Source organism: Pseudophryne corroboree, chromosome 8 (assembly GCF_028390025.1).
Source record: "Pseudophryne corroboree isolate aPseCor3 chromosome 8, aPseCor3.hap2, whole genome shotgun sequence".
NCBI lineage: Eukaryota > Metazoa > Chordata > Amphibia > Anura > Myobatrachidae > Pseudophryne > Pseudophryne corroboree.
The window spans coordinates 143883054-143893191 of NC_086451.1; the positions used below are offsets into that span (position 1 = coordinate 143883054).

The 10138-nt window shown below is 41.5% G+C and overlaps 1 pseudogene; it reads right to left on the reverse strand.

Moving 5' to 3' along the window:
• Window positions 1–844: 844 nt before the first annotated feature.
• LOC134950123 (5S ribosomal RNA) lies at window positions 845–962 on the reverse strand (annotated as a pseudogene).
• Window positions 963–10138: the final 9176 nt, after the last annotated feature.

The window sequence follows — 10138 nt, forward strand, 5'->3', positions numbered from 1 at the left end:
CAGTGTTAGAGGCCATGTGAGTGCTGTGTGTGGGTTGGTTGGTTGTGCAGTAGTGTTTGTCATATGTGCAAGGGGCATTATGTGTATTGTGTATATGCATTAATAATTTGCGGCAAATGTGTAAGGGACACTATGTGTGTCATTATGTGTATAAGTGCACTAATAATGTGCGGCATATGTGAAAGGGATATTATGTATGTCATTTTGTGTATAAGGGCATTTATAATGTGCAAATGTGTTTCCGCAACAATAAACAATCAAAGCAAAAATTAGTGTTCCAATGAAGAAACCAACTCTAAATTTTCTAAGTGCTGATATTGCCAGTTATAATTAGTTGGTGGTGCACAAGAGTACAATAAAATACTACTGGTAGTCACTGTGATAAGGACAAGAAAGAAAGACCCTTTGTTGGCGCACTCATTAAAAAACCATATATAGACTAAAACTTAACTTTTAATTATATCCATATTAAATCCTATCAAACAAACTGTTTAATAAACCCTTTGACCACCATACCATACAAAATTCCATATTCATTTCATTGACATGTACGTGGTGAACAGACAATCTGAGAATATAAATTTTATTAAGGCAAAAATAGCTGTAATATGCAGCAGGATACCAAAAAATACCCTGAATTAGGGAATTTAATGCAGCGCCCTCAAAAAAAAAAAAAATCTATATATATTGTAAATCCTGTATTCTGTAGATTAGAAATTAGTGACACATTTGCAAGTCAGACCAACAAATTCAAATAATAATGGATATGATAATAGAAAAAGAAAGAAGTAAGAAAATGTATGAATCTGCTGTAAAAGTTAGGCTGGGTCATAGATTCACCTACAATCTACTACACCGGATATTCTCTGGGGGTCACCCTCCAGTTACTGATCCGGCCCAAAACTTTATCGCTTCCAAGATCGGACGAGATTGGGCATTTTAAGTGTGGTTTGGTAGTAGAAGCACCTCCCGTCTCTTACCCAGGATCGTTGATGAGAGTTCATGAATAAGAACAAATGAGAGAGTAATAAGTAGAGAATAAAGAAGAGAGGATCTGCTTTTGACGTTAGACTGTGAGCTGTCTGTTATGGGCCCTACACACTGATAGATCCGCCGCCGAGCTGCCCGACGGCGGATACGGTCAACGGGCGACCCGGCGGCCAGCTCCATAGCAGTGCAGGCAAATATGGACGATCTCGTCCATATTGGCCTGCATGCACAAGCAAAAGGACACCAGCGATGAACGAGCATGGGGCCATGCATCGTTCATCGCTGGTGCCTCCACACTGAAAGATATGAACATTATCTCGTTCATTAATGAACGAGATAGTTCATATCTTTCAGTATTGTCTGCCAGTGTGTAGGGCCCATTAGTTATTAACCAAACAGAACCTCAGTGAATCGCCAATGAGAGTCCTGAATATAGAAAAGTCTGGAAAAAGTAATGATATCCGACTGCCAGGATTATTAACCAGCTAGGGAGGTACCGCAAAAATGTTTACACAAAACAACACAACATAGGTTAGCAAACAGGCTTATAAGTAATGCTTGTCTGAATCAGAGTAATATATAATCCAGCTAACCAAATTGTGTAAATACACCTAGAGTTATTAAAAAATTTCAGATTTTAAAACAAAGAGCAGTGCACTCACAATAAACATGGGTTAGCTGTATAAATCACAACACTACTGTCTAAATCAGACATAAAAATATTACCTCCAAATGGCTAAATTATTGCACAGCACGTGTATAAGAGATACAATGTTTCTCTTATTAGGAAAATGATGTCAGGCAGAATAATATTGATGTCCAATTGCCAGAGTTGTTACACAGCTTGGGGAAATGACATGAACATGTTTACACAAAACACATGGGTTAATAAAATGGCTTATGAAAATGCTCTCTGAGTCTAATGCTGCATTCAGATCGCAAATGCCGGATCCTACCCGGTAAGAGAAACATGTACTTACCGGGTGGGATCCGGCATTTGCGCTCCGTTGTTGGCTTTCCGACCAGGCAATATACCGGGTCGGTTGCCATAGCAGCGGAGGGCGCAGCAGCAGCAGGGGCGGGGGTGGAGGCGGCGCTGGGAGATGAGCTCATCTCCTGCGCCGCCTCTCCCTATGCTGTGAATGGGAGCCGTGTCGCATCGGAACGGCTCCCATTCACACTGCACCTGACCCGGTATTCAACCCGGTAATAACCCTTCTTTTTTACCGGGTTGAATTACCGGGTCAGGCGACCCGCTAATTCTGAAAAGGAGCTTTCACATCGCACACTGACCCGTTTCGACACGGCATATTGCCGTGTCGATACCGGGTTTTTAGTGCGATGTGAAAGGGGTATTAATGCTCGCTGAGTCTAAGTAATATATTATTCATCTAACCAAGCTGTGTACGCACACTTAGGATAATCAAAAATTAATTAATGGATTACTGTCTAGAACAGACAGAAGAATATTGCAACCAGCTGACTATATTGTTGCACAGCTAGGAATGTTACAAAGTCATAAGTGGAAACATCTCAGAGCAAATTGAAACAAGAAATACCTCTGTAATGTATAATGCACCTGTATCCTTTGCTCTCATAACTTTTGACACAAAAGTGATAAATGCTAGATATTATCTGTTAACATCTAGCTGACACAGTGATTGCACAGCTATCAAAATCCCACAGGTAGAATTAGCTTGATAGAGCACATATAAGGACAAATTAGCTTAAAGAAATACTATCTCCAGTGAGAAACAAGCATTGCGGGAACTACAGTCATTGCATGATGTAGTAATCAAGCCCTCTGATAAAGGGGGCAACATAGTCTTATTGCCAGTGGAAATCTATACCCAAGAGGCCTTTAGTCAACTTAAATCTTCCAATTGTTATCGTCAATTACTGTTCAACCATACACAAGATTTTACAAGGTTGTACACTCGTTTGATTCAGGAAGCAATGTCCCAAGGGATCATTACCAAACAAGAACACCAATATCTTTCAGTTTCAAATCCCAAAGTTCCCACTTTTTACCTGCTTCCCAAAATCCATAAAAATTCTAAAAACTCTCCAGGCAGACCCATTGTATCTGGACTAGGAGGTCTATTAGAACAACCCAGCAGATTTTTAGACCTTCATCTTAGACATCATGTCCTTACTCTGTCTTCATATTTACAAGACACCTCAGATGTTCTTAGAAAATTGCATGACATCAAATTAGAAACCAATTATCTGCTGGCCACTCTGGATATTGAAGCACTTTATATGAGTATAGACCATCAAAGAGGAATTACAGCTATCAGATTTTTCCTTGATATTAGCAATAACAATGCTTTTGGAGAATTTCTGTTAGAACTCTTGAAGTTTGTTCTGCATAAGCCCCCACCTATGCCAATTTGTTTTTGGGTTGGTGGGAAAGGGAACAAGTCTTTCATACCAACAATGACTGCTACACCTCACATGTGATTTATTGGCTTTATTACATTGATGATATTTTCATCATCTGGGTTAGCAGTGAAGAACTCCTGCTTGATTTTGTGTCCAAGCTTTATGACAATGACCTCAACATCAAACTCACTCACACTATCAGTGCCCAATCAGTCTCATTTCTGGATCTTAAAATCTGCAGAACTATAGATGTCAATCTGGCAACAGAATGATATCATAAATAGACTGCTATTAACAGCATCCTTATACAAACTAGTTCTCATTTTACCCCACCTTGGAGAACATCCCCAAAGGGGAATTCTTACATCTGAGACGTAATTGTACAGAGTACAAAATGCAGAGTGAAGAACTAGTGTCCGATTATTACAAAGAGGGTACAGCAAGAGGTTGCTAAAAAAAAGCTCAGAAATCTGTCATGCACATCAACAGAGAATCTTTAATATTTAGGCAACAATCAGACAAACCAAAAGAGGATAAAAAAAATTAAGATTTGCGGGCACATTTTGCAGTGAGTGGCAGGAACTCTCAGAAGCTATTCAGAAACATCTTCCTATTCTTAAACTGGATCAGGATCTTGCCATACATTTGGACTCTAAAATCCACATGAGCTGGCATAGATCACGCAATCTTTGGGATCACCTGGTGAAGAGTCAATTCACAAAATATCCCCAGAGACTTCCATCAATAAGTGGGACATACCCATGTGGCTCATGTAAGATTTGCCCTTTAATTCTGGAAACAAACTCAGAGCAGGACAAATATGGCCAATAAATTAGGATTCCGCAATACATCACTTGTAAGACTACTGGAGTTATCTACTGCCTAGTGTGTACATGTGGCTACAAATATGTGGGAATGACCTCCAGAGCTTTAAAAGTGAGAATTCTCGAGCATGTCAGTAACATCCGCAATGCTGCAACAGATCTAGAGAAAATGTTTTGGATTAGAGCAGGTGAAACTTGGCATTAGAGGCGGCAAACTCACCCAAGAACTACTTAGGAAGGAAAGTAGTTGGACGTTCCGCCTTGGGGCCTTTTGAAACCCTATGGCCTCAATGAATATACTAACTACAGTGCATTTTTATAGGTTTCTTCAATCAACCACTATATTTAACAATAACCTATTTGGCTCCTCCTTCTAACACTGTGTTGACACTCTAAATTCACAATTTCTCTTACGTCTTAGAGGATGCTGGGGTCCATTTTAGTACCATAGGGTATAGAAGGTTCCGCCGGAGCCTTCAGCATTTTAAGACTTTTCAACAGTGTTAACTGGGCTCCTCCCTCTATGCCCCTCCGCCAGACCTCCGTTTAGAAAATGTGCCCAGGAGACTGGATGCACACTAGTGGAGCGCTACAGAGCTTTGAAGTCCGTACTTGAACCTGAGCACCTCCAACCAAAACTTTCTCTACAAAAGAGCTGTAAACACATTGTTTTTAACAATTAACCACATATCTTTTTTACAGGTGCCACTCATTCCATTTAATTTTAGCGCTCGTTTTTTCACATTTATAACGAATCATTTATGTGAGCAGCTATATTTTAAGCGCAGAACACATTTTTATTTTCTCAATTAGTTAATGGTTCTGCTTCCGCTGACAGGACACCATTAGCTCCTGAAGGGTACTGAACATAGCCCAAGCTTGGCCAGCGTTCATTCCCACAGCACTGCCATCACCCCCTAACAGAGCCAGAAGTCAGAAGGCTGTGACAATGCTAAATACTTTTGTCGTATAAACAACCCTTTATGAGGTCTAAGAACACTGTACGCTGTTTACTTAAGAAGTACCGTAATGGTACGCTATTGGCGTAGCGATCGCTCAGCCGTAGGCGAGACGCTCAAGCGTCACGTTCGCTCACGGCCCAGTGATCACAGGACACGTTATTGGCTATGACTAGAGTAATGATTCGCTATGGCGTAGCGGACGCTCGAGACCACGAGGAGATCACCAGCGGCGCAGACGCTCACAACGCTATACCTTAATGTTTAAACCTTATACCAAAGAAACACAAAGAATACCTTAATGTGAGTACAGGGTGTAAGTGCAACCTTGTGTAACCTGACTAACTACAAAGCTGCTTGAGCGTCACCGACGCTCAAGTGAACACTTAACACTATAGAAAATACACAGATACTGGTTTAGGTTCCAAAGCCTATTAACTGTATTATATCTAATATACTTGTAAAAAGGGGATAACAGTACAAATGATACACTACAATATAACAAAGACTTCCTAACCACAGAACTAAACAATAAATACAAAAAGACAATACTACACTGACCTAAATGCAATACAATACAATACTATCTAATACAATACAATACTAGCCTAGTCTAGGGGATATATGAGAGAACAGAACAGAGAGAGAGAGAGAGAGAGAGAGAGAGAGAGAGAGAGAGAGAGAGAAATTGGCTCACAGAAAGACAATGATTACGGAGAGAAACTTACGCACAAAGGGTATGATCGCCTGCGCCTCGATATCCAGCTCCCGGCTATCAGCAGATAACCGTTGATGAGAGAGTGAGAGCTGGATGTGGTCGGCCTGCCTATTTATGCCCCACACACAATGCAATCTCCTGGTCCTACAATCCCATTGTCCATTGGCCGAAGGAATTCGGCCCTGCATCATAACAAAAGGTCATAGGGTGATTCATACAGGTGGGCTGTGACGATTTCCAACAGCTCAGGTGGGTGGGAAACTGGGTTTCCCGCCGCATACCTGAGTATGTGTAAATAATAGAAATGGACATAAACTTCTTATGTCCATAACTATTCGCACGAGCGATTAATACGCTCCAAACCAACACCGGAATATTGCTAATTAAATACTCTTCCGATGGGTACCAAACACTGCTGTATGATTCCTGTTAGACCCTTCGTACGATATAAAGAGGGATTCCTCAGCTCTGGGACATTGTATTTTAACCAAACTTTCAGAATCTATCAAAGAGACCATGATCTATAAACTACATTAATTGTGAACATTTGTAACGAATGAGTCGCACGCTACGACTACATAAACTCTACCGTAAATACGCATACCGCGCCTGCGAGTGCACGCTATTGCGGGTATGCGCCTCCACGGGAGAGCGTACGCACGCGCAGCGCGGACCAGTGTGTGGTGCAAATATGGCAACGTGCATTGGGACATTTTTTTCTGACTTTGACAGTCCACCCTTTGGCAGTCAATAATAACTGCCACAAAACATTTAAGGAAAAAAATGTAAGTCATGGGTTAATTGATTTCCATGGTTGGGTAAGGGAGGAGAGAGGAGAAGGTGTGAAGAGGGTATGACCTAGTGAGATAGCAGAAGCATGTGTGTATGAATCCATGTTTGGGGGGTCATGTATCATCGTGCCGTACGTGTGGTAAATCAAGCTTCGAGGTATTGCGAAGTATACATTTGAATTCCTTCTTATCCTGTGGTACAGGTCTGTGGATGGGCTGTCAAACTTTACCGAGCTCTTTTCGGATTTTGAACAAAATGGGGAGCACATTTTAGTTGATGATACATGAATGGGGGAGGTATGTGGTTGCTGATATCTGTGCCTGTATTCCCTATCGTCTATGTGTGTCGTTACCTGAGGGTTGTAGAGATGAAGATAAAGAACACTTACGAAAAATGCAATGATATTCTATGTCAGGGAAATGTACATTTGTTGTTGAAGTTGTGTTCGGTATCTGTTGAGAGTCGTCTTCTTTGCGCTGTTTTGCTCCTTAGGCATGAGCAACAAGCTTTGTCAGTGCCATCAGATTTACAAAAATGTTGGGCTAGCGTGAGTTTAAAAATACTAGGGAAACTGGGGATCCATGGCAAAGTTCATCAAGTGTCCATATTTAAAGTTGTCAAATCTTCTTCTTTGGTCAATCCGTTGTCTGTATACATCTCGTCTCGTCAGCTTCCTCGTCCAAGGGGGTCTTTGTATCTTGGAGAAAAGCAGAAAAACAGGTGAAAGAAACGGACCGTATAATCGCATTTTCATCACATTCTGGTTTCTATCATTGGGTCATAAATCAAATCCAGGTTAATTACAGTTTCCTCACTCCTCAAGCTCATCACTTTTGTACTTTGTTTGCACCTCATTAAAGCCTGCCCGCATCTAAATATCAATCCAATCGATATAACGACACCCAAGATACATAGTAGAAACTTTCCAACATCCATTATGACTCCTTGAGCCCATTCTCCCAAACCGGAGAACCAATTTCGCGGGTTCAACCATGACACCCAACTAGTCAGCTCATTACCTACAGCAGCAAGGGTGAGATTGTGTTTTCGACGAAATTCCCACTTCAATTGGAGAATATCGTCCATCTTTTGGTCTATGACCTCTACCGGATCCTCGGTGCTATTTGTGATATACGTGCAACACTTTATGCCGTACTGTGTTGCCAATGTAACACAATATCCGCCTGTTACTGCTGTAAGATAATTAAGAACCATCCTATGCTGAACTAGTTCTGTTTTATAAGCTTGAAGTTCTCTTCCAGTGTATCTAAACGTGTCATCATACATTTCAGTGATATTATCTAACAAATTGGCGAGTGCGGAAATGTATCTATAATTCATCACTCCCCGAGCGGTACGAGTGAAATCTAACGCTACCAGAACCTGAATCCCGGTGGATTCATGGATAAGATCAGAGGCCGGATGCTCTAACCTTTCTGACAGTTGTCTTTTAACTCGGTGCTCATAATGAGTGTGAGTATAAGGAGCTTGGGCACCACGGTGTATGTCCTTCATTTTGTCATGTGTTACAGTCATCACTTCAGGCAATACTTTTCCAATATAACACAATCCTTCAGAGTTTGGGGCAAGCCACTTGTACGCCTTTCTCCCGCATATGAAATATGCGTCATCGGGGAGAACATAAGGGACGGAGAAGGACATGACCATGTTACAAACCTTCCAGGTGAAATCTCCTGACCCTAATTCTTCCATCTGCTTAATGCACGTATCGGTTTGTACGATATGTGCACAGTATCCTGGTGATACCTCTCCAACTCTAGTAATCCTATTTCCTAAGGTATATCGATACCGAAAAGATTTTCCTCTACTGGCTATATGGCGTACGAGCTCTGTATCTGTAGGCATTCTATCTGCTCTGTGTGAAAAGGTCATGGTAAGGTTGCTCCATGACACTTCCCAATTTCCCGGTTTTCTGGGATTGGAGATGTTAAAACATAAGAGGGACCTATCCACATGGTATTGGTGGAGCTTCAAACTAGGAGGGCTGGAGATGTTAAACCTCCGGTCCACCGGTCTCCCACCACTTAGCTCAAGTACCTCCCCTAACGTTAAAGGAAATGGTACTAGCCCTGATTTGCTGTGACCCTGAGGTACTTGAGAGCATACCCAACAATCTGTTTGGTTTAACACGTTACCCACTAAGGAGTGATAGTCACTCAATGGATGCCGGTCTATATGGATATTAAAACTAGATTGGCATTTCTTTATGCATCCATCTTCAACCAGATTATCACAGAGCCTACAGATACAATTTTCTTCAGCTAACAATCCATCACAATTTCTTCTATCGGATCGTTTTCTGATACTCGCCTTTGCTTGTTGGTTTGGTTGATCTTGGAAAACTACGCCTCCATCATCATAATCGGAACCCATTCCAGAACCTCTTTCGACCTCTATGGTACTCTCGCCGGAACAGACTGCTCTGGTCAACATCATGGTTAACATCAAAATCCGGATCACAGTCTCTTGGGGCAAGTCCATCTTTGAGGAGGAAATAGAGAAGAATGAGAAGGGGGAAAAAGAAATTTTAAGGGAGAGGGGCTGGGAAGTGGAGAAAAACAATAAAAGGGAGAAGGGAGTCGACAACTGCTTTCGGTCTTCAAGGCTCAGGTGCCGCCTCAGTCCTCCTGGAACAGACACTCCAGTGATACAACCTCTACCGTCTGTTCCTTATCACGGGACTTCTCTGGATCGGCAACCTTTTTGCAGTGGGATGAATGGACCCAAGTCTCTCTCTCAGCAACCTTCAATGCTGTGGTGCTAGTCAATAAGACCTGGTATGGTCCTTCCCATCTATCAATAAGACAACCTGAGCGTAGAAAATTTCGTATCATTACATAATCCCCAGGTTCAATGTCATGACAATTACTATCTGGTAAATCAGGAATCATCAACTTCAGATTATCATTTTGACTCCTCAACTGCTTACTCATGTTAATCAAGTACTTTACAGTTACTTCATTGTTACATTTCAAATCATCCTGAGGGTTAATCATGACATGCGGTTGTCGACCAAACAAGATTTCAAAAGGAGACAGATTAAGAGGGGACCTGGGAGTGGTTCTGATGCTATACAAAACAATGGGTAAAGCTTCTGGCCATGTTAATCCTGTCTCTGCCATTACTTTACTCAATTTATTTTTAATAGTGCTGTTCACTCTTTCGACCTTCGCACTCGCCTGTGGACGGTACGGAGTGTGCAGCTTGCTATCAATACCCATCAATTTACACATTCCTTGAAAGACATCACCTGTAAAATGGGTACCCCTATCACTTTCAATGATTCTAGGGATACCATATCTACATACAAATTCCTGCACAATTTTCTTAGCTGTAAACATAGCGGTATTTGTAGCTGCTGGAAAAGCTTCGACCCAATTCGAGAAAACATCTATACAAACAAGTACATATTTCAAATTTCGACATGGGGGTAATTGAATGAAGTCAAT